The sequence below is a fragment of the Drosophila teissieri genome, chromosome 3L (assembly GCF_016746235.2).
Source record: "Drosophila teissieri strain GT53w chromosome 3L, Prin_Dtei_1.1, whole genome shotgun sequence".
In the NCBI taxonomy this organism is placed as follows: Eukaryota; Metazoa; Arthropoda; class Insecta; order Diptera; family Drosophilidae; genus Drosophila; species Drosophila teissieri.
In genome coordinates, this window is record NC_053031.1 from 14,989,019 (window position 1) to 15,012,917 (window position 23,899).

At 39.9% G+C, this 23,899-nt stretch overlaps 1 protein-coding gene across 2 annotated transcripts in view; it reads left to right on the top strand.

Annotated features, from left to right (window-relative positions):
* The window catches only part of LOC122616536 (Ig-like and fibronectin type-III domain-containing protein 2), a 77,018-nt gene that overhangs the window by 4,499 nt on the left and 48,620 nt on the right, over positions 1-23,899 (top strand). For both annotated transcript variants that reach the window (XM_043792019.1, XM_043792020.1), the window contains exon 2: positions 22,280-22,369. The gene's annotated coding sequence lies outside the window, so the exon portion shown is untranslated. The remainder of the gene's footprint in view (positions 1-22,279; positions 22,370-23,899) is intronic.

Below are 23,899 nucleotides of genomic sequence, written 5' to 3' on the forward strand. Positions count from 1 at the left end.
ATTGGATTTCGTCCTGGAAGTGAGCTTTGAGTTCTGCGTTTCCGTTTGCCATCCAGATCCACGTCCATAGCCAACGCCAGTGCCCGAATCTGAATCAGAAACCGAATCACAGGCACTTGGCCGCCTTTGAGCTTTGAACATGCGAGAGGCTGGCCTGGTCAAATGCTTGGCTCGTTTGCAGGTTTCCTTTGTGCCGCTGGGCTTGGAATTCCAGCTTAGAGTTGAAGTTCGAAGATTGCATGCCTTCACTCGTTTACTGCGTTGAATAGCTGAAATACGTCTATTCCCCCTGCTGGAAAAACCCTAGAACAATGGAAAAATTATACTTATCCGTAAATGAAATCAACAGAAGGGCCACGATTAGTGAGAGGGCTTGTTATAACACCAAAGGGTGAATGTGACAGGTTGGGTAATTGTTGTTAATCAGCTTCTGCCGGTCACACCCCCTTCCTATACTATATTTCTATGGAAATAACATTGTAACATTTTGTTGCTGAAAGATCCCCATACTACGTTTTAAAATGATTCAATTAAGATTTTATATTACAATGTATGAACATTTATTAACATTCTCATGGAGTATTTCAAGCTATAGTTTCATACTTTGTAATTTACCCCCTAGAACAGTTAAAAAAGTTGCTTCTTTTCCAAATCTCTGCGCAAGTTGATAAACAACATCAAAGAGACATAAGCACAAAAAGAGCAGAACTGAGTCTCAGACTATGACTATAACAGAATTTACCCCGCGAAAGTCACACTTTAATAAATATTTTTGGGAAGTATGAATAATATATAGAAGAATATAGCAGGAAAATAACATTTACTCGTTAACTCATAGTTTGCCTCCATAATTAGATAAAGTTTTAATGGAGCTGAATTAGGCTTTAGTTTGGCAGAAATGAGGTGGCTCCATTAAAGACAAGCCGAATATTTTTTTGAAGTGCCAAGTGTAGTTGGTAGTTGGGCAAGTAAACTTAAGATAAAGCAAGTGACGAATACGTTGACGTCTTTTGGCTCTGATGGCAGCAGTCGCAGGAGCCGTCGCATCAAAATAAATGGATATAGTTTAAGTGTATGAAAAACATGGCCGAAACGGAAGAACTAATGGATGGATGTATGGCTGGCTGGTTTGTTGGCTGTTTGGCTGGTTGGTTGGCTACAAGATGGGCTGTGACAGGGGGTCGAGATGTAGCCAGAACTGTCAGATCTGATGCCGTTGTTGCTGTTTTATTCTATGAACTCAGAACGCGTCGCGTCATTCGCAATTTTTCTATTGTTTGCGCAGTTTTTTCCGCTCGCTTTTTTCCCTGCTGTGTTCCCCTCCTTTTTTGCACGTTACGTCTGTTTGTCAGACAGCTGAGCACTGTTTATATGCCAGACATATAGCCATATAGCCGTATAGCTACCCCAGCACATATCCGGATATATATGTACGCATATATCTCTGTGTGCCCAGACGACTGCCTGTCGACGGAGTTCGCTCGTATTACCCTGTCAATCTTTACTTTCATGTGCTCGTTTGCAGCGTTTTCGCGCCGTAAGTGAGGGGGAAATTACGGAGGTGTTTTCGACCAATCCCCGAAGTGGAGTGGCGTTTTGGGAAATTGCTATAGCATTGATTTCGATTTGATCCGTTTTTCTGGTCGACATTAGGCGGCAACGCTCATTTGACGTCCTCTGCCTGACATGTATTGATGAAATTACTTTTCCTACTAAATAAGGGAATATTTTGTATTAATGAGAATGAGAGAGATTATCATACTTAAGATGCAACATAAACTTACCCCCTTTGCTAATCCAAACTCCCTGCTACAAGAAGGGGAAATGAAATTGCCAAGAAAGTTTGCCGGATTTGCAACATGATAATGCTGGAAGAAACTCAATGCAGCCCCTTAATAGTTTTCATCCATATGAACGTATTAAAATCCTGCAAAAAAAGGCTGGCCGTCAAAAAAATAAAATAAAAAGGAAATACGGTGGCAGGGGCGAAAATGCGATGAAGGCTTTGTCCGTGTTCGTTGCTAGAGAAATGAGCAAAAATTCCACCGAAATGGCAAAGGCGGCGGGAAAATGGGGAATGGGGGCGTGGCCGCGGTGGGAGTGTAGTGGAGTGGTGTGGAGTGGAGTGGAAATGGGAGTGCCTTGTGTGACACAAGTGACACTATTTTCTGGCGCTGCCAGTGCCACAAGTAGAAATTCGCTAATGCCCGCTGTTGCAGGCGGCAGGCGGCAGGCAGCAGGCGGCAGCAACAACAAACAAGCGCACTGGGGGATGCAGCGCCATGTTGCAATTATTATTTCCGGCTGGAAGCGAAAAATAAAGTTGGATATGCAATGAGCAGGAAGCAGCACACGCCAAAAGCACAGGCGTGGCGTGCGAAAAAATGAGGCCTCACTCCGGCAAAATAACACTCATCCGCCGCGTTGGCCAACCTCAAATCCTGTTCGTGATGGGAGAGTCGCGAAGGGATTGCGAAGTGGAACCCTTTTAATTTAAGGATTAGTGCTTATAATTTTGTTGATACTATAGCACGTAGTTTGTGTACATTTCGAAATAATTAAACTGCGATTATAAGTTGTCGGTAGGCACACTATACATACATATTGTGCTTCTTTCTTGCTGACCTCATTTTGTGTATAAATGTTAATAAGTTATAGCTTATTTCGATGACCTCGTGCATCGGCGATTGCACTGAAAAGAAGCAGCATAATATATTATGGTTGCTCATCTAGATATATCTTTATAGCGAGACTTCACTGTCCTTTATATTCCAAGCCCGCTAAATTCCAGCCCATCAACAGTGGCAGCGAAAAAAAAGCAACCGTGGATGGCAGGGCCTGCGACGCCGTTTCCTCTTTTGTTTGTGTGCAGCGCATAATTTGCGAGACAAACATGCAAAAATGCCCCAGAAGTGAAAAAAATATCCCAACCTACATCCAGATCCATGCATATACATACATACATATGTATATGCAGGCGTACATACGGATCCGAAAAGGGAGAACAATTCCCCAGCAAGTTGAAGTGCAAAATGGCGGGAGCAAAGGACTCCAAAAGGGGGCCTAAAAGCGCGGCTTACAGAGGCGGTCGACTCAGGGGGGTTCTACGGCGGAAGGGATGGGGGGTGGGTGGTATAAAAAGGGGTTTTCCAAAGGGGGGACGGTGCGGTTGCGGCCTGAAGATTTTGAAGTTTTTGCGGTGGCCGCTGCTCGTTTCGTTTCGCTTCAAGACGCAAAGTTTATCTTGCGCTTAGGCGCAGCGGCCGCGAGTTGCAACCGATGGCTTCATCTCAAAGGATCTCTACTTCGTCCTCTTCGTAAGTGTGATGTACTTGAAAAAAAGGTTTCAAATAAATATTTTTAAAAAATTGTATAATATTTATATAAGTCTGGAGTAATTTCATTACCTTATTATTAAAAAATAATATTTATTTACATTAAAAAGTTATTTACATATTTTACAACTTACATAAAACCCTAAATTTCTGATTTCAATTGCCTTTAACCATTACATTTTAATTTGTTTTTATAGAACATTTCACTAAGTACGCATTTAGTTGCTTGGTTGAATCTGGTAGTTGACAAAAATAATATATTATTATACATTTTATTTAGTTTGACCCTAGTTTGTATGGTTCAAAGATTTTTCCAGATTTTCCCTCTTTTTTTCGGAGTGTTTTTGGCGTGGCAACTTTTTTTTGTTGGCCTTTTTGACTTGTTTATGGCCATAAGTTGATTTCCGAAATGGAATTCTCAAAAAGGGATTTGGCTGCCGGCTCGGCCCGAAACCTCATTATTGAACTTCAAAGCAAATGGCAAATCCCGCGGCCAAAAACCCGGTCAAAAACCCGGTCAAAAACGGCCTCCGTTTATTTTAAGGAAATCTGGAAATGTACCGCCAGCTGCAGGACCACTATCAAAACCACCCACCATTATCCCCACAATAATCGAAAAAAAAAAGAATCCATTTTTTTATGTGCGCCCCACTTCATTGTCTTGGATCCAAAATGGAGGAAGGATATTATTGACTAATGGCTGCAGTCGAGGCAAATTTATGGCGCTCAAAGGATGTGGGGGCTTGTGGATGTGAGGGTTAATGAACATTTTTGATGGTAATTGAATGCGATGCTTGGGTTTGCCACTGCAGTGATGTGTGATGTATTGCCCGCCCCCGGGGTAAAATATATATATTATACACACGACTGATAAGCCAAATGAATTTGTCATGTCTCATACTTTAACTCTCAGCTGCTGATTGCGGGGCTAAACTGAAAAAAAAATGAACAAATGAAATAAATAATTATGGATTGCGATGCATGTCACTACAGCATTGCAAAACTTTGAACTTGCCTGGCCAACAATAAGTGCGAGTCTAGAAAACCCACAAACGAAATGGAATCGTAAAAATGGAAACAAGTTGCAAATAAACAAAAAGCCAAATCCCTTGTAGCCATAACCAAAAAGAAAAACAAAAAAAGACAAGTGAGAATGGGAAAAGGGTAAAAGCAGCAACTGAAGGAAAACAAAAGGAAAACATTTGTTTAGCACTTGAAAAATGTGCTCGACTGCACAGGGCAACAGCGAAAATTCTGCGGCCCCTGATCATGTGGTTCCCCGCTTTTCCGAAAAACCCCGCTGCCTCTTTATTCTTGTCAACCTTTATATGAAAATGTTTGAGCTCGTTTTTTTGCTCCTAGTTAGACTTTGTGAACCCGAAAGGGCCTGCGTGTTCCTGCATTTGTCGCTTTTCTATATGGCTTCAACAGTGGTGTGAGTTGCTCGTGGTTTTAAGTTAGCTATTGTATTTTATTGTTATATAAAATATTGAATTATATTGTTAAGGATATATTTTTAAATAAACAAATTAAAGATAATATATTTACAAAATCTAAATGTTTATAAATAATTATTTTACTTAATTATAAATCAACAGAAGTTGAAAATTCAAAACTTCAATACCAAGATAGTTCTTATGATGCCTTAAAAATCCTAAGGCTGGCTAATCCATTCTGTTGAGTTTAGATTTCAATACTTTGCTGTTAAAGCCGCAATAACTCTGGTCTCCAGCCAAACAAATCTAAAACTTCTGCGGCCCTTCAATCGTACAACACTTTAAATTTGTTATTACTTTAATAGCTTTGAGGGGCCACTGTAACTTTTTTTTTGTCACTGTGGTCACGCCGCTGTCATCAAGCCAGATGCTCCCCCGTCTCAAAAATTTCCGACCCTCTCCCTTAATCGGCCAAACATTGGGACAAAAAATGGAAGAGGCGGAGGAGGGTGGCAAAGTGGGAAACTGGGAAAAACTTTGGGGAAAACCGAGGAATACAACATAATTGCAATTTGCGTAATTGTGCCCCTAAAGCTGAATGAGAAATGAGCGGCAACGAGTCGTGCGCTGAGTAACTGAGAAGAGAGTTAAGCTTTTGCTTAGCGGACGCGGATGACAACTCTACGGACGGACAATGCGGACGGACAATGCGGACGGACAATACGGACGTACAGTGCGCCCACTGCGGATTCCGGAAGGACTGGAGCACGGCTAAAATATGAATATCCGAATGTACTTAATAAACAAAAACACAGAAGAAAAGCAGCCAGAGTAAACAGTATGTAGTATGCATGGAAAGAGCCAGCCCTTCATTTCACTCAAACCATTTTTTCAAGTCCCTTGAAATTCGCCAAGAGGTTTTTCCGGGAGTAAGGGGAAATTTTGGTGGCATCCGTGTGACATCCATGGAAAACTGCACCGAAGTTTATTTTGTTATTTTGGAGGGTTTTTGTGTCGGTTGGGGAATATTTTTAATTTTAATATGCATGCTGGACGCAGCCGGAGGGCGGTTACTGTGGCAGGGGGCGTGGTTTTCGGTTTTTGGGATACATCAGTTGAAATTTTCATGGCCTTTGCAACTGCTGATAGTACGCGTTTATTTTCTGTTTTCATTGTTGTACATAAAAATACACATTTTGTTGCGGGATTTGTAGATAGATTGAACTTCTAATTGAAAAATGTTGCATCAGGTTGCCACTGCGAAGTGAATTTAAAAATTCAAGGTTCACGTAGCGCAAGGATTAAATACGATTTTTTACTGGAATTCAGAACAAATATATTTTGTATAAGTTTCCTTCGACAATTTCAAAAGATTTGTAGTAATTGTGGAAACGAAACAGTTAGTTTTTTTTATTACTGCAGCTATTTTTAGTTTGTTTACCCTTTTTAAATGTTATTCAATGTGAATCTTATGCAGCATCGAATGCCTGTTGTTTTACAGCCGCGCAACACACTTTTCAAAGAGTAATTATTGGGTGGTGCAGCAAGCAGCGCGAATAACAAATCACTTTTTATAGGCGAACATGAGTTTTCCCACATTTTTCACATTTCATGTGACAGTCCATAACTTGGCCGCAAACAATGTTTGGACCGATTACACCTGTCGCATGAACCAGCCTTGATTTGGGGCCCTCTTAGCCGTCAATTTGCCCTCGCCTGTACTTTTTATTGCAGCCATGTGTTTGTTTGTTTGGCCGGCACTTTGAGAGCCACTTCTCGGCAAAAACCCAACTTCTGACGTGCGGGAAAAAAGAGTGGTGAAAAAATAAAATTACTTGACGCCCCCACACAGCAGCTGGCCAAAAACTCGTTGGCAAGCTTATTGTCAACTATTTAAATGCTGCAATTTCGGTCTTTTGTGCAGCTGGAATGTGTGAGGCCCGAGCAACCATTACACTTGTGGCCATTGTTTGCCTTTATAGCCTTTTGTTGCATAAATCGTTTACTACAATAAAAAAACGAGCAGCAGAAAAAGTTGCTACCGCTATCGCTACTCGTACTTCTTGTTCTTGTTCTTGTTCCGCTGGCTGCCGTGTGTAATTTGTCATTCACACCACGTGCTCGGCTGAGAATTCAGCGGCGGCAGGAAGAGCCACTGCAGTCTGCAGTTCTTCACCCTCGCTCCCCAATCCTTTCACTTCCTATTTCCCACACTTCGCCAAACGTCCATTTTTCCAACCCACTTTTCCGCAATCCAGACCCACCATCCAGCATTTTTAATGGCAGCGAATACACGCGTAAGACGCGACCATTTCCATAATGCAGCACAAGGGCCACCAGCATCTTCAGCTCGGATTGGTTGCACGTTGCGGGGCACAGTGGTTACATATCGCCTATACTCATTTTAAATCTAAAAATGTTAAAGATATTTTTAAAAGCAGCTTGTTTAACATTTTTTATTTGAATAGAAATTAACTGTTAACTATAGATTTTAACTGAGCAATATTTAAACATTTTCGGATAGCAATAACCAATGTCCATTTTGAACAACAAAACGGTAGAAAACAACAAACCTTCATTTTTAGATTTGGATATAATGGAACGTTTTTCACTTGTTTAACATTTTCATATAAGATTGAATTTAATATGTTATTATTAATAGTTATAAGTAATTGTTGAATTATATTTAATGAATTAATTTGTAAATTTGTTGTGCACCTTTGAGGCCCTTTTAATCTCTTTTTGGAGCACATTTCGCTGACTCTGACCCACTGTGCGCTGCACAGTAAGCGCAAAACTGTATGCACTCGAGCTGTATTTAAATGGTGTGTGAGCATTCGGGAAACCCTTCGCTCGTTCTTGTCGCAGCATCTTAGTGCTCTTTTTGCCAGCTTGGCGCACTTTTGTTCTTAAAATTCTGCGTACGTGATCGAAATGTTTGGCAATGTAATACATTCAGTACTTTCAGTGCTTATATCCCCTGCATTGCTTGAATATAAATTTAGCTTAATTTTTTGTTTTCATTTTTTTGTGTTTGAATATGTTTGCAAATTTATGTGCATTCAAGTAATTTATTCAGGGCATTTGGTAAATTTGATGGGGTGGAAATGAAAGCTCTGGGATTTTAAAATCAATTTCTATACTTATGTACCTTCCTCCTTTTTTCTTAAATTTCATAATGGAATGTTTTATAACCATATAATAAATTTTACACATACATTTTTGAAATTCTTCTTGATGAAGAAAAATGCTGTTTGGCCTTTATAACAAGGCTATTGATTATAAATCAATTATAAAATCATCAGTCACTTACCAGCTTTGTCTAAGACCTGAACATTCGAGTAAACAAAAGCGTGTACTCAATATCACGTATACGACATGGTTGTGTGCCTAACTTTACTCATTTAAATGTTCATGCTTACCCCGTGCTAAAGATGATTAATATGCTCAATAGGCAGTGTTGGGCATGGGGCATGGGGCATGGGCTCCGGAATTGGCATCAGGTGGAAGACCCCAATCCCCATCGGGTGGCGCTGGGCTCTCGGTGACCTTTTGTCTTAATTACACAAACACACATAGGTCCAATGCCCAGACGACCCATTTCAAGGCGAAACGCCACCGAAAACATCTCCCAGGCCAAGAAATATTAATGAGCTGCTGCCGACTTGGAGTGTTGTCCAAACAAAACAACAACGGGTATGGCGATGGTGATGGCGATGGCAAACAACATTTTGTCTGCTCATAGATTTTTGATTCAAATTTAATTACTTAAAGGAAATTATACTCAAATTGGCTTTCAGCTTTGGCGCACGCAAGTGGAAAATATTTTCATCTTCATCAAGATATTTTTGTGTGCGCTTGAGTGGGGATAAAGTGGAGTAGAGTTGCTTTTTTTGGGTGGGGCGATTGTTTTGGGGTGCCCTTTTTGTGTGTGTTTAATGCTATTAAAAAGGCTTTCAACAGAATATTTTTGGGTTATTTTAGAATCAATTAATCTATTAAATTGTATATATTTAATAGCATTTAATGGCTGTGGCTCCCTTGTTGACCGTTTTCCCAATTTTGGGGTTTTTGGGGCCAAATCAAAAGGGTTTCTTAAATTTAAGAACATTATTTCTGCTTTCAATTTTATAGACGCGGAAATAATTTCAAAGAAATAAAGATAATTAATCAAATTGCGTAAGGCATAAAAGAAAAGCAAAATGGTCCACTACCAAATCATCATCTTCTTCCATTCTTTGTGAAACATTTATGGCAAACATCTTCGGCATTTCAATTTACACATTTTGTATTTTCCCGATTGCATGTAAATAATTTATTGGAATAGTGTCAGGGTTATTGCGGCTAACCGAGGCAATCGAAATGCCAATTTAGCAAACGGAAATCATCTAGAAGATTTCAATCGGAAGAAAGTGTCAACAGAACGGAAAATTTGCCAAATTAAAAATTGTGCCAAGAAATAACAATCGAATAGAAACCAACACGATATACTCGTATACAAACTCGTATATATTTTCCATATGCTTGTGAGCAATATAAATCATAGTTCAAGGCTGGATTTAATGCATTTGCAGCCTGAGATGGCTTAGCACAAGGGCGAAAACCACTTGCGCCTGCCAGAACTGGAATAAAAATGCAATGTTTTATATATATAAGTGCATCCACAAACAAACCAACAAACGTATATAAAATGCGCATATATAGCACATGGAGGACCGCAGCCAGCATTTAATATAAAAATAAATAAAACGGAACTAGGTTGCCCCCAGCTTAGTGAAAAAAGGGACGGAAAGTGGGGATGCAAAGTGTGATATAAGTAAAAAAATGAGCTTAGCCTGACCTTGACTTATAAACACTTTTATAACAATTATTTTTCTTTTATTCGGTTTGCATATTTCTCGTCGCTGCTTATTATTCCAACTAGCAACCATAGAACAGAAATCATTAAAGTCGGAAAAAAACGTAATAATAAAGAAGCGAAACCCACTCGACTTGATGCAAATAAGCAAAACAGCACTAGCTGAAATGCTTTGAGTGATGCCTATGAAGCTGAGCCAGCTGAGTGGGTCAGTTGAGCCAGGCACATGCGATCACAGTGAGCCCTGGCTATGGGGAATTGAAGAAGATGCGATATAAAAATGTAGTCAAGAGATACTTATCTATTGCACTTTGTTATTCAATGCCAATCAAGCTTTAAAAGGCTGAACATTGTATTTATATTGTATATGTAAGACGTATTCACTTTGCAAAATGAATAATGAATATATAAACAACGAGTTTAAATGTAACAAAAATATTGTAAATCAACTAATTATATTTACATTCATTAAATAAAAGCATTTTCAATAGACAGTAAGCACTTTTCGCTAACAATGAATACCTTCTGTGGCAGACCCCTTATAATTGCACACAATCAGGTGACTCTCAGCCAGTTAAAGATTTGCCCAAGTGGGTAGGGCTCCCCATCCCCATCCCCAATCCCCATCTGCTACCTCAGTACCTATCCCCCCTTCAAGTCGGAATCCACAATAACAATAACTATGCATGAGCTGTATGAAAGTCAAACAATAATGATTGGAAGGAACCACAAAAACCGACTGCGCCACAAAATCAATAATTAAAATCGCTGCAAGGTGCTTCTCTTGATTACACGAAAAGATACAAAAATCATATTTAACTTGAATCGAGAAAAAGTCAATGCTAGCTTCAAAGGCAGCAACTAAATCAGCAATTTAAAAGCCAAAAAAAAGGAAGAGAAACTGAAGACAGATAGGCAAAAGCAACAGTAGTACAGCGATGAGTACTAAACGATAGACAGCAAAATATGAGAATAACGATACAGCACCATAGTCAGAACAATACAAAAAATATACGATGCTTAAACCGCAAAAAATAGCATCGTTAGATGCGCCTCAAGGTCAGCTGAGCATTTTTATCGTATTGAATTCTCGGCGTTGAAAATAAGATAAAGAAAAATATAAGAAACTAATCAAAATAATAACTCTGAGCAATTAAAGTCGCATCGAAACATAGTATTAGCGGACTGGGACTTTTGAATACTCTAAAATAAATATTTATAATAATGTTCAAAGATGCAGGATGTAATATTAATATTTTTGTTAGAGACCTAAACAATTAATTGTAATTTAAACAATGGATGATCTAACTTGGGTTAGTTTGAGTTAAAATAGACATCAAGTGAATTATTTGTAAAACCTTTCCGAAATAATAAGCACTTGCTCTAACTAGTTTTAATTGACTTAATTTAAACTAATATGCAGTTGTCAGAATTGCATGTTCAAATGTCTTAGAAAATTTGACCCAGTAAAAAAAATGATAAGTGTACCTTGAAACATCTCTGGGGGTACGAATTGGCAATCTTTGGATTTTTTCAATAAAGTTAGGACATTAATATTTGAAATACCTCTGGGCGATACAAATAGAGATACTGGACGTAAAACCCTGAACACAGAGGGATAATTGCAACGTTTTGTGACTTCGACATGTGTAAGCCAAAGGGCTTACAAACTTGTTGGGGGATTTCAACTGGAGCTTTATGTTCACACATCTTGCCCAAGAAGTTATAACTCCTTAATCTGTTGTTGTTCTGCACTCGGTGGGTTTGGGCTTTGGGGTTTGGGCTTTGGGGCTTGGGGTTTTCTGTTTTTTTGTTTATCTGCCAACTTTGACAAACATCAGAAATGGATGCCATGCGAGGAAGGGTGACAAAAAGTGAGACAGCATTCTCAAAACTATTTTGCTGGGCCAAGCCCCAGAGGCGTTTTTGGATCTGTCAGAGTGCCAAGTGAAGAAGATATTGCAAAATTTTTAGCACTCCAAGCGAAGAGGGGCACAAACGCTATTGACACAAGCTGGATAAGCTGACAAAGGTGCTAAAAAATGTGAGAAGATTGAACGCTTCACTGACTCACCTGCCCAAATGGCTGGCTGACTGCCTGACTGACTGAATGACTGACTGAATGAATGACTGTCGGACTGACTGACAGGCAGTTTATCAAATGATGGACGGTTGTGTACATATCTCTCGATTCACAGTCACTTGTGTAGCTGCGCTGCTAAGTAACTGAAACTGGAATTAACTGAAGCCATATTTAGTGACAATTAGTGAGGGAACAGCAGCAGTCGAGCTAAACAATTTTCAATCTGAAAATGTGTAATGCGACACAGTTTGTGAAATGCGAAACTCAGCGGAAAAGTTGACAACTTTGGCTTGGGGAAACACCTCCACTGACACTTGGCACTCAGTGATGCATATTTGCAAATTGATATGCTTTAAATACGCTTTCCCTAATTTTTGATTGTCCAAATCTTAAATAGGAATTTTAAAAAATAATTGAAGGGTGACTAAAAGCCATAATTTTAGCGTGACTGGTTTCTGTTATAGCTAGCCAAAACCATAAAAACGAAGTCATAAAATTAGAGGTACATAAAATTCTCTTGTGATTTAAGGCTTACTCGATTGCCGGGGGATATAAATCTTTTGAGTTCAATCAAGTTTACAAAATGTGGAACCATTATAGGGGATCAAAAGTTAAGGCTGTAAAATGCTGATATATAAACTTAAATGATGACAAGTGAAAATCATACATATTTCTAGACGCTAAGGAATGTGGTAGGGCTTTAAAAAACTATGTTACTTAATTACAGCTGACAAATATATAAAAATTGCTAAGTAGTCGATATTTTATATTATTACAAATATGCAGTAGTAAAAGTTGCAATCCAGGTAAATCCACAATGAGTTTAAGGCCCATATCATGTACTTTGGTGTCTCATTCATGTTACTCCAGACAAGGGGTACAACAAGCCAACTCTTCAAGAAAATTGTTAAACGGCCATAACTGAACTTTTCCAGTAGAACCGGCCAGCTGGCCTAATAATTTATTGGCCAAGCACTTAGTATTCCGGTGTTGACAGGGCCGCAAACCAGAAAAAAATCTGTACCACGTCCATCTCTAATGACAACTGGCATTGAAACATTTAACGCGTTTATATTTAAAATGTTTGACTACGCATATGGTGTCTGGCTAAGTACATAAATGTATGACTATGGCTAAATGTGTATGCATATGTTGGTCTTGAATCGTTGAATCGTGGAATCGCCGCTTCTGCCTCTGCTTTTTTGGCCAAGACAGCTCTGCTCAACTCAACTCAGCACAGCACAGCACACACACTCGCAGTGCATACATAATTAATTTATAAATTGTTAAGACAACGAACGATACAACACTTGGCCGTACATTTCTTTTGATGCTTTATCAACTGACTGGAATTTTGTGATGAGGGTTGGGGCTGGGGGTTGGGTTGCTTGAATGGGTGGTGCTGGGTGGTGTTGGGTGGTGCTGGGTGGTGCTGGGTGGTGCTGGGTGGTGCTGGGTGGCATCGGGCTGTCAGCTAGCGTAACGCTTCGTTTGCTTTTGCCTTGACAGCTGCCTACTGGTGCGGGTTCGCTGGTAATTGTGGGTGGGTGGGTATGGTGATGGGAATGGGGATGGGCCGTACAGTCAGCCTGTCTCAATTAAGCGCAAATTGAATTAAATACTTTCACATGCGAAAACAAAGCTGGCCAAACACGCACTCCATGGCCAGGAGACTGAAGACGTGTTTTTCCTATTAAAAAGAAAAATGCGAACGTAGAGAGGACTTGAAAGGCTGACTCCGAAGGGAAACGACTGTGAATCTGTGCCAGATGAAACAATGGCAGGCAAAAGCCTGGGATTCAATGATAACAAATTGAACGTGTGCTGGGAAAATTTATAGGGCTTATGATCCTTCATGCCCAACCGAACGTATTTTGTTCACTAAACAATTTGTATCGAATATATAAAAAATGCTACAAAGACATATAACACAATAAATTAAAAGAACAAAACAAATATAAATAAATTGAAATTCGTCTGTAGTTTAAATCATGTAAAAAGCTAAACAAATGAACAGTAACAATCTCCTTAGCTATTTAAAGCATTTTCTCTCCTCACACAAAATAGCAATATTTACCAGTAATTGTTGTTTCCAAGAACAATCTGTAAAATTTCGGTTATTGAAATTTTTTAAAACTCACAAGGGGGGATTCAAGTTCGAAGCAGGCTTTAAGAGGCTTATAGTCTCAAGCGAGACTCGTTAGAAAGCTGGAAAATACCTTTAGACGCCACTCGAAACAAAATTGGTTTAATTATATGGATACCTAGAGCCCTGGGTGCGTTCTGGGCCCACTGTGCTAAGCCCTCTGACTGATGCCGCAAATCCGCAGAGCCGCCGAGACTATTACGTGGTTAAACGCACCATGTCCACATAGGTCTCAGATGGCCGATCTGCCTGGCCAGTTATTCGCTCAGGCACACACAATCAGTTGACCCAGTCGTGGGAATGGGATTTGCTTTGTGGATGGGGTTTGTAGTTTGGGATTGGGGGGTTTGGGATTGGGAAATGTCCAGATACATGGACATAGATACAAATTCAATCTTTTACTGCCTGTGTGTTTTTTCTCAATGGCAGCGCTTCACTTTTGTTCGTACAATTTTGCACTTGCTTTTCCAGCACCATGATGTCCTTTTACCGAGTTTTTCTTTCACTTGTTTTGTTTTGTTTTTCTTTGCTTTGGTTTGCTTTGCTTTGCTTTTGGTTTTGTTTTATGGTGTGACACACGTTTCGCTACAATCTTCTGGCTCTTTGTGCCAGCTTTGAATTTGTCACAGTAAAAACATATATGTCTTATACATATACCTACAATATGGTAACAGGTATAAGGAAATATTAAAATTTCTCCATAAATTTCTTAACTAGCAGTAAATAAAATCCATTTTATAACATAGCGATCAGAAATCATAAAAAAATATTAGCATTTACGTTATCATAACCTTAGAATAATGTTGAAAACGCAGCTTGTAGCTAAATCCTAATCTGCTTTTATACCACGTGCCAATTATTCTCTAATTTCTTTAGATTATTTTCCGCAGTGCACGAAACCCACACACCGTTCTCGCAGCAGATTTTTCTGCGTTGATTTGTCTTGGATCGCTCCTCTCGTGTGTGTTGGTTCAGCCTTTAATTCATTAGACCACAATCGTATTAACTCTGTAGTTGGGGATCTGGGCCTGCAATTTCATTTCATTTCGGTTTGGCTCGGTTTGGCATGGTTTGGCTTGGCTCAGCCCAGTCCAGTCCAGTCCAGTTCAGTTTAGTTCAGGTTTTTTCTCTCCTTTCGCTCGTGACACTTTTTTCCCAGGGCATCGCTTACAATATCCCCATACACGCAACACACACTCAAACACACGGATTGCTGTGGGACATGACAGCTTTTGGCTGTCATGTTTAGTCCGCGCGTTGTGTTGTGATTTCCGTTTCCGCTGGCAATCCGGCAAATGCATGCGGTTGTCTCTTTCACGCTTTTTACGCACCGCACGCTACGTGTCGCCGCCAATAAAAAGTACAAACAAAAAACCGACAGCCGGAAAAAAAAATAAACGGAATTACAAGTTATCCCACCACTCTGAACACACACAAATACACACAAACACACGAAAGAACGCACCGAATCTATAGCTATGGCAAAGCTATAAAAGTCAATAACGTCGTTAGCAAAAAATAAAAAATCAAATTGAAAATATAGTAAGACAGCTGAAAAGAATGCGAAAATGGAATAAAAAGTTCAGACATCGCTTCGCTAATAAATTCGTCAGCGGAATAATTTGGGGGAAAACAAAAAGGAGGTTTTAGGAATGTTTAACAGAGTTCCGACACCGGAATACTTAGCAAGGGGAACACAACTTTTCCTCCAATAAAAATGCTTTTTTGGTGTTTTTATTTTTTGCTCTGAAACATTGCGAATTTATATGTGGAGCAGCTTCTTATATTCTTGGCTGTATTAATTTGTTTAGTTTTGTCAGAGATGTTAGCTAACTATTGAGTGAAGTAAAGAAGTTGAAGGATATATTATTATATTTATTGATTAAATATAAGCATAACTGACCATATTCATATGAATAAGTAAATGTCAGTAGATTTCGACTGTGATCGTTTATTGTTAACTCCCTACACGGCAATTAATTTACGGGGTCTACAAGTGCTCCCCTGAGTAACATCTCAAGCTCATTAAGTTATACGCATCACCGTGGTGTATATATGGCTCGAAAAAGCTGGGCATACCCCATCGAATAGCCTCTTGGTTATTGGGTATTAAAAATGTAGAGTCTCTAAGCGGATTTCAACATGCTTCATCCGCCCACGCCCATTGCGATTTATATTGGTATTGGTATTGATATTGCCGCTTGCATGTGGCCCAGACTGTGTGTGAATGTGTACTCTCGCAGAGTGTGTGTGGTTTGTGAGTGTGTGTGTGTGTTTGTGTGTGTGTGTGGTGGGGGTATTAGTGTGGCTGTGTGTGTGTGTGCGTCACAGGCGACGACTTCGTCGACGCCATTGCTGCCTGTTCCAGGAAATCAAAGCTTATCAGCGACTACAAGGACGACTGTCGTTGCGCTGATTTCGTTTGCGCCGAGTCCTTAGCCAACAAAACCACCCCCCGCCCCCTTAAAGCCATACCCCCCAACATATTACCCACCTTAGGCCTTGTAGAGCAATTTCAATGCTCCTCGAACTGCCACCCAAAAATGGTGGATTCCCTCCCATTAAATTACATGACGATGGCATTTGGAGTATTTCGCTTTTTTCCTCTTTTTGTCGGAGATGCACACACACAGTCACTTGTGCGGTAATCGCAGTGTGTGTGGAAATTGATGTCAACAGGTTAATAAGATCTATATTTATGGCGCATTTATATATGTGTTTTCCAAGTGTCGCCCCGTCTCCCTCCATCCAGCTATCTCCGTCTCGTTCGCTATGTGTGTGTGTGTGTGTACGGAGCAGATAAAAGATTATAGAGCTCCGGTTGAAGGGACTTGAATGTATAATATAATGCGCCACATGAGGTAAGTGGGTGGTTAATTAAGGAATGTTTTTAAATACGTGAGCTGGAATTCTTTTGAAATGTGTATTCGGGTACAACTTGGCTCGTACGATGATCTGTTTGGGGTGTTGGCTTTCCCAAAATCGCGGGGTGGGAAACACTTTGTGGCTTATGGCGTGAGTCAAATGGCTTGAAGAGAATTACACAAATTATTTCAGAAATGCAGATGGTTTTCCATTACGACGGTTTATTTCTGACTGTACTAGTCCATTGCTACATCTAAACGTTTGTTTGCTTACTTTCGGGCAATTAAATACTTTTTCAATACTACAAAAAATGATATTGTTGTGTGCTTTATTTAGTTATTATCTTTCATTACCTTAATGAGAAATAATGCAATTTTTTACTTAATTGCTTTATATGTATTTACTTAATATGTAAAGCTGAAATGCTGGATAAAAAATAGTACGATTTCTTTCACGTATTAAATGAGTTTATATGATTTCCAATAGTATTTAACGCTGAATTTACAATAATTCCCTTCTGCTACACGCACTCGATAAATGCTTGATTAAATCATGTTTATATCAATTGACAGAGAAAAAATCTACCATTTAAAATCCTCGAATGGATTACAGTGTGGAACAAAGTAATCCTTAAAGGAGATTTTGATGCGCATTACAGCAAGACACATCATAAAAAACAATTTTAATTACATCCCCAATCGACTTTTCCCGCTTCCTTTGGCAGCCTTTATTACTAGCGCTCATCGGGAAACTTTAATATTAATACTTTGTTGAAAAGAAGCTGACAGAAAATGAGCGAGAGACCGGATAATATTGAGCAAGAATTTTTCACAGTCCATTTAATTTAATTAATTTTCATTCGTAATAAATTTTGTTTTTCTGCTGTGGCGGGCATTCTTTCAGCATCGGAAAAAACAGTGGCAAAGACGTCGACAAAGAAGCATGTAAAATTTAAATATATATGTATATACGTATATATAGTGGCGGACACTTTGAAATGATTGCATATATACACGCAGCTATGATTGACTTTTCCACTTAGCAGGAGTCTAGCAGGAGGTGGGAAAATCTGGTAGCCAGGCAGGCTATCTATAATCAATTTACACAATTTCCTCGTCATTTCCGCGATGCCTGCCTCGAAGCCAGGACCAAAGCGGGCTTTTAGAGAAGTAACTTGAATTAGTCTCTGCTGATTGCTTTCGGCTTTTAGTCCAGTCCAGTTCATTCGCCCGCCTTTCCCCGATCTATCTTTGTCATTGGGCTCCTTTGAGCCAGCTAAACAATGTTCGCTGTCAGCAGAACTCGTACTACCATATAGTAGTCCCACCGACAGGCAGCACTTTTTGTTAGCCGCCGCTCGAAATAGATTAACATCTTCACGCAGTGGCAATTAAACATGTAGCAGACACATAGATTTTCCTCAGCACCAATGCTCGGCTCAACTCGACTAAAAAATGTGGGGGAAAATGCTAAGACGAAGCGAAATATACGCTTTTATTTCTATTTATTAAATGATATATTGATATATTAGCGCTCACTGAACGTCAATGCTTAAGCAAATGTTTTGGTATTGCTGCTTTACATTTTTTTTTATTTTTAGTATTTAAAAAATGAAACATAAACATAATCAACGTTCGACATTATAAAGTCACATTGTGCTATTTCTGGGGCAGCTTTTTGTCATTCTTGGTTATGATTAAAGTACTCTTTGTGCCACAGAGATTCCGACTTCGTACTTCACTTAAGCGAAGTTCGTCATCAGCAGGACTTCCTTCGCCGAAAGGGGCCATTTCCGGTATTGCAGCTACCCCAAGTGAGGGTATCTAAATACTGACCCCGCATATTGATACACAGTCGACGAAGAGGACGACGACGACGTGAAGTCGACTTAAAGGACAAGAACTCCGCCCCGTCCGGAAGTTCATGGAAGCGAAGGAAGCGGAGGACGCTGGGGGAGGAAAGGCATAAGATGGCAACTTCTTTCCCCAGTTTCTTGTAGTGGTTGGCCTTCCTTTATTTCCGTTTTTTTCATGCCGTACGTACGGTTTAGTTGTGTTTTGTGGGCGGCGCACATGACTGGAAATTATTTAAGCAGCTGTCAGCTTTGCACCGTCGCGCTTTGGCAGCACCGAAATGAGGAATCGGAGGATATACCATACATATAGACATATATGCAGCGACTCAGAGTTGAGTTGAGTTGGAGGTTAGCAAAAGACAGTCACAAATTGGCAGGCTGCCTTGGTAGTTTGCCCCGTTGACTTTTTAAGCGCCAAGTGCTCGCACCCTGAACGCATGAAGATAAAAAGTACGGAAATAATCTCTCCCCTTTGCTGTGTGTGTCTGAGTGTGTGAGTGCGACTTAACTACCCGTATGTCTGCATAAAAGTGAAGTTTAAGGATACGTAATGGGCGGCCAGGACGACTTTTTGCCAAGTTCAAGTTGCGCAACGAGCGCTAGAGCCAAAAAAGTCTGAGTTGGAATTCGATCAGCAGAGTTCGACGGGTTAATTGAAACTTGCCAGCTGCGTCAGTGCTTACATACTTTAATTGAAATTTGGAGTGCTTAAGAAGCTCACGAAACTTTCGATCCGCGGGTTTTCACTGCTCTTGGTATCTATAAAATACAGTTTCTGCCAGAAAATGCATTTCAAGTCTTTGGGGTTTCGTATAAACCAGGATATCTTGCACAAAGTTCGAGTTGAAACTGCAAATATTTACTTATTGGATTTTAAGCCTTTTTCATTAATCTACATACTTTTATTAATAAAATAAATTGGTGATATATTTAACTTTAAATGCAGTATAAGGTAATGTAATCGCAGGTCCTTTGCTTTTTGTTCGTTTCTCACAAACTTCACCAAATAGTAACGTTTTAATTTGCTGAAAAGTAAGCTTGCCACCTGAAATAAAGATCGAATGTTTATTGATATCGCCGCTTCACCTGCTCACTTCCATTACCCTGCATTGGTAATTGAAACCCGGCATCCCACCAAGATAACCGTCGAAAAACTATTATTGCCCTCTTTAAAGGTAAAGAACATTTAATCAAATAAAAGCATACCCTCCACCGCGCTGAACCGAAAAACTTGGTCTTAAGGACTTACCATATGCATATTGCTAACACGCCACGTAAAAGGACGAGAAAAAAAAAAGAAAAAGGGAAAACAAAAAATAAATGTCAACCCAAAGGAGCCAGAAAAAATAGATGGGATAACTTGGTGGTGCAGTGTGGTTAAAGTCAAGTCAAAGTTGGTATCCAGTTTACAGTCTCCACTGTTGCACCCGCCGCTTGGCACTGTTTGTTTTTTGGGGTGTTGCGAATTTATTTATTGGCACAGACTGGCGTCGCTTTTTACCTTCCTGCCAGCCAGGAGGCAGGAGGCAGGAGGCAGCTTCGGGTGGCTTTGCCGGCTGCCGTTGGGCAACATTTTAGTGCTGGCTTTATTTACCTGCAGCCAGAGTAATGGGTTAAATAAAAAGCTAACTGCTACCTGCTACCTGGTAACTGCTAACTGCTGCCGTGCAGGTGGCACGAGACACTTGCCGATACAATGTTTTAACCATGGCCTTAAATGCTTAATTGTAAAATAGTTTGGCCGCTAAGCGAGTCCTCCTGGGCTGCACTAGAACTCGCTTGTTTATTCCAGTTCCTGGTTCACTTCTCTACGGTCCATGGGCTAATAGGGTTTTAATGTTATTTGTGGACTTTGCAGGACCTTGCAGCACTTGCGCTGACTCAGGAGCTGTTGCTCTTCATCGATTCACAGTTCGATTTTTCCGCCGGTATCTTTGTTCACATTAATTAGATTTTAGTGATGGTATTCTAAGATTTAAAAAACTTGATAAATTTTATTCTAACAGCCTAACGCTGAATTAAAGTATAAACAAATTTAAGCAAATCCAGTGACTTGTTTAGGTTTGGGCTAAACAAAGAGCTAATGTGAGAAATCATTCACTTTGGACAGTTAAAATTTATGAGGTACTTATCCTATAGCTGGCGCTGATAATAATGCTATACGTAACTAAACTAAACCACATAACCTTTCGACCATAATAGTAATTATGATCACACCTTTTGTTACCACAGTACGTGCGGGGTGTCCTCCCGGGAATTCAGGGACCTCGAAAGGTAGAATCCTCTGCCTATTTTCCGCCATTGCCACTATATGTATATGGCGGGTATTTATTCGACCCACCAGCGGCAGACTAAGAGCTTGGTAATTAAAGCGAAATAAAGTGTGGATGGGTGGCGGCATCCGGCTGGCAATCCTTTAAATGTTTGTCTAGCTGTTTGGAAGTCATCCTTATCCTTGGTATCCCGCTTTCGCCCAACTCCCACGAAAACCCCGCCCCTTTAGATGAGGCCCATTCTCATGTAGATGTTGGAGTTATGGGCGTGCCCTGCATAGTTCTTGTTGTTGTTTGCTATTCATCGTGCTCGCTGGGAGGTTCCACTGTGCACAGAGAAAAATAAGTTTAATTAGAGAAAAATTAAGAGTAATGTAGAGTAAGAGTATGTAGAGTAATTAAGACACCTTTTTTTTTTTGTATTTTTTGAAGTTTTTTAATTTAAAAGTTTAAACAGTTTAACAGCATAGGACAAACAAACAGGACGTACTATTTAGATATGCATAGAAATAGTTATTATATTACTGAAAGTGTTTATAATCAAATCAGCATAAATTTTGAATCTAGGAAATTTTACAGATTATTTTGACATTTCTCTCAGTGTTGTCGCAAACGCAGTTACTTGCGTTGCTCCTGTTACTGTTGCCATAGTTGTTGTTGTTCGTGCAACGTAAAATTAATTTGCACAGCCGTTTTTCATTTCGTTTGTCGCTTCAATGTTTAATGTCGGAGTGTGTGTATGTGTGTGTGAGTGAGTGTGTAAGTGGGTGTGTCTGTGTGTGAGCGTTCCTTGCATATTTTAGCAAGATTGCATTCATTCCAAATTCATCGCTCTCATACCCGTCCATTCAACTCACCACCCCCCTTACCCGCCTCATTTTCCGCCCGGCCGACACACCTTTCGCTTCGCCACCTTTATTTTGCCGGAGAAGGAGCTACAATCACTTACCACTTTACCTGGCCCGAAGACGCAGGACGAGTTGAAGTCCTTTCGATGAGGTCGAGGGGTAGATTTATATGTGCTTAGTTGCCTTTGCTTTGCCACGCTTACCAGCAAATTTATAACATTTTTAATGCAAATTGGTACATGAAAAGAGTTAATTTCCTTTATGAACCAAGGCAGTCATCAGTTTTAGCTCAAGCAGTCTTTTGTTTTTATGCGATGTTGGTAAAGAAGATCCTTGGCTGGTTTTAGGCGATTTTAATAGCATTTCTGCAACGGCAAGCGGCTTATTGAACGAATGTTTTAGGACTCTAAGTTTGCTGTAAGAAAATAATGATAAGCCTTCTAGTTCATAGTTCTTATAATTTACTTAAAGAGGTACAGGTTCAATTAAAAAGTTTAAAAGTGGTTACAAATATGAACTCATTTAATTCCTCTGTCATAATAAAAAGCTAATTAGCCCTCTAAATCCATTCTACTTGCAGACTCTCCACGATTGTAACGAATGATTTGTATGAATTTGAAGGCAAACTTGGAGCTGAAAGGATTAAGCAGTCGCATACTTTACGAGCCCAGTAAGTGCGGCAAACTCATTAACATCGAATCCCCATCGAGATATGGAGCAGTCGATATATCATTTTACGGGGCTGCCATCAAAATAAACAACTTGACCAAAATTATACCCTTAAGCGGGCTGCAATAGCTGGCAATTTACCTCCCAGTTCTGTTTTTTTTTCTATTTTGGGCGGGGACCCGTAAATTCTGGACAGACTGGGAGGAATCGCAAAAAATTTATAGACAAACTTGTGCTATTGCAGTGGCTTGGGTGTTTTTGGATGGCACAACTTTTGCTTGAATATAATATTCATAAATTTAATCCAAGCAAACACTTTTCGCGTATTTCGTGCGCTATATTTTTGGTTTTTCTCATTCTGGAGCCGTTTTTGTTTTTATTTGGCCGCCCACGTTTATCACTGAGACGACGTCAAGTATTCCACTTTTGCAACATTTTCCGGGTTCGGTTTTCCTCTCCATCTCCATCTCTCCCCTCTTTGGCCTAACTCTCTGTATCTGTGTTTTCGTGGCAAAGAAGGAATAAACAAAATAAATAATTCATAATGCAAATAGGCCAAAACACACAGAGACAAGCCGAATGCCAAGGCAACGGCAAAATAAGAGCCCGCCGGCGAAATTGCAACCCGGCCAGGACTCGATCCTGACTCCTCGGACTCCTTGGACTCCTCGGACTCCTCCATCACGGTCCTCGATCCTTGGACGATTCGCCGGCAATCTGGCCTGTGTACACAAGCACTTTTCGGCCGAAAGGATTATCAAACGAATCAGGTATTCCGTCCATTGTTGGCATTGCCCAAATGAGGGATCTGCTGGGCACACAAAACAGTAAAACAATCGCAGAAAATGTCAATTCTGGTGTATACTAGGCACTGCAACTAATTTTGGCGTGTTTTTAGTCTAGGAAGTTGTTGCATCAGTGTTTTATTTACTTTTAATTAGCTGCGTCTCCCTGAAAAGTTTAAAAACCTATATGAAACCTAAAAGTACGGATTTTTAGTTGTTTCTGGTTTAAACTAATTTGTTTCTCAAAATACCAAGCTTTTTAGCTTAAATGCGTTTATGAATGTTTTATATATATATTTTTCTTAATATATATATATTTTTTATTGTTAGTGTTTGTTTTTCTAATGAAAATACTTTTATTCTGCTCTAAAAAGGAAAGAAACCTCGCTATCCACTGCTACCGGTTCCCGTACCCCATTAACTTATTCACCCCCACCGAAAACGAGTTCAAGTTCGATGAACCGTTTCTCGCTGTGCACTCTCATTCCGGCTGAACTTATGGCCCGTGCAGCTAAGCCACGGTTAAGGGTTTTACGGCTTTAAATAGTCAACCAAGGCTAAGTAGGGGCCGCAACATCAACGGCGGAGGGGTGCGGAGGGCGGTGGGGAAAAGGGCAACACCGCATATATTAAATAAAAAATGCAAAATCGTTTGGGCCGTCTAAGGGTGATGAGGGTGACTCTCTCGGCCGAAGCGTGTGCAGCTGAAATAATCAAAAAAAAAAAAAAGAAAACTGGGAAAAGTA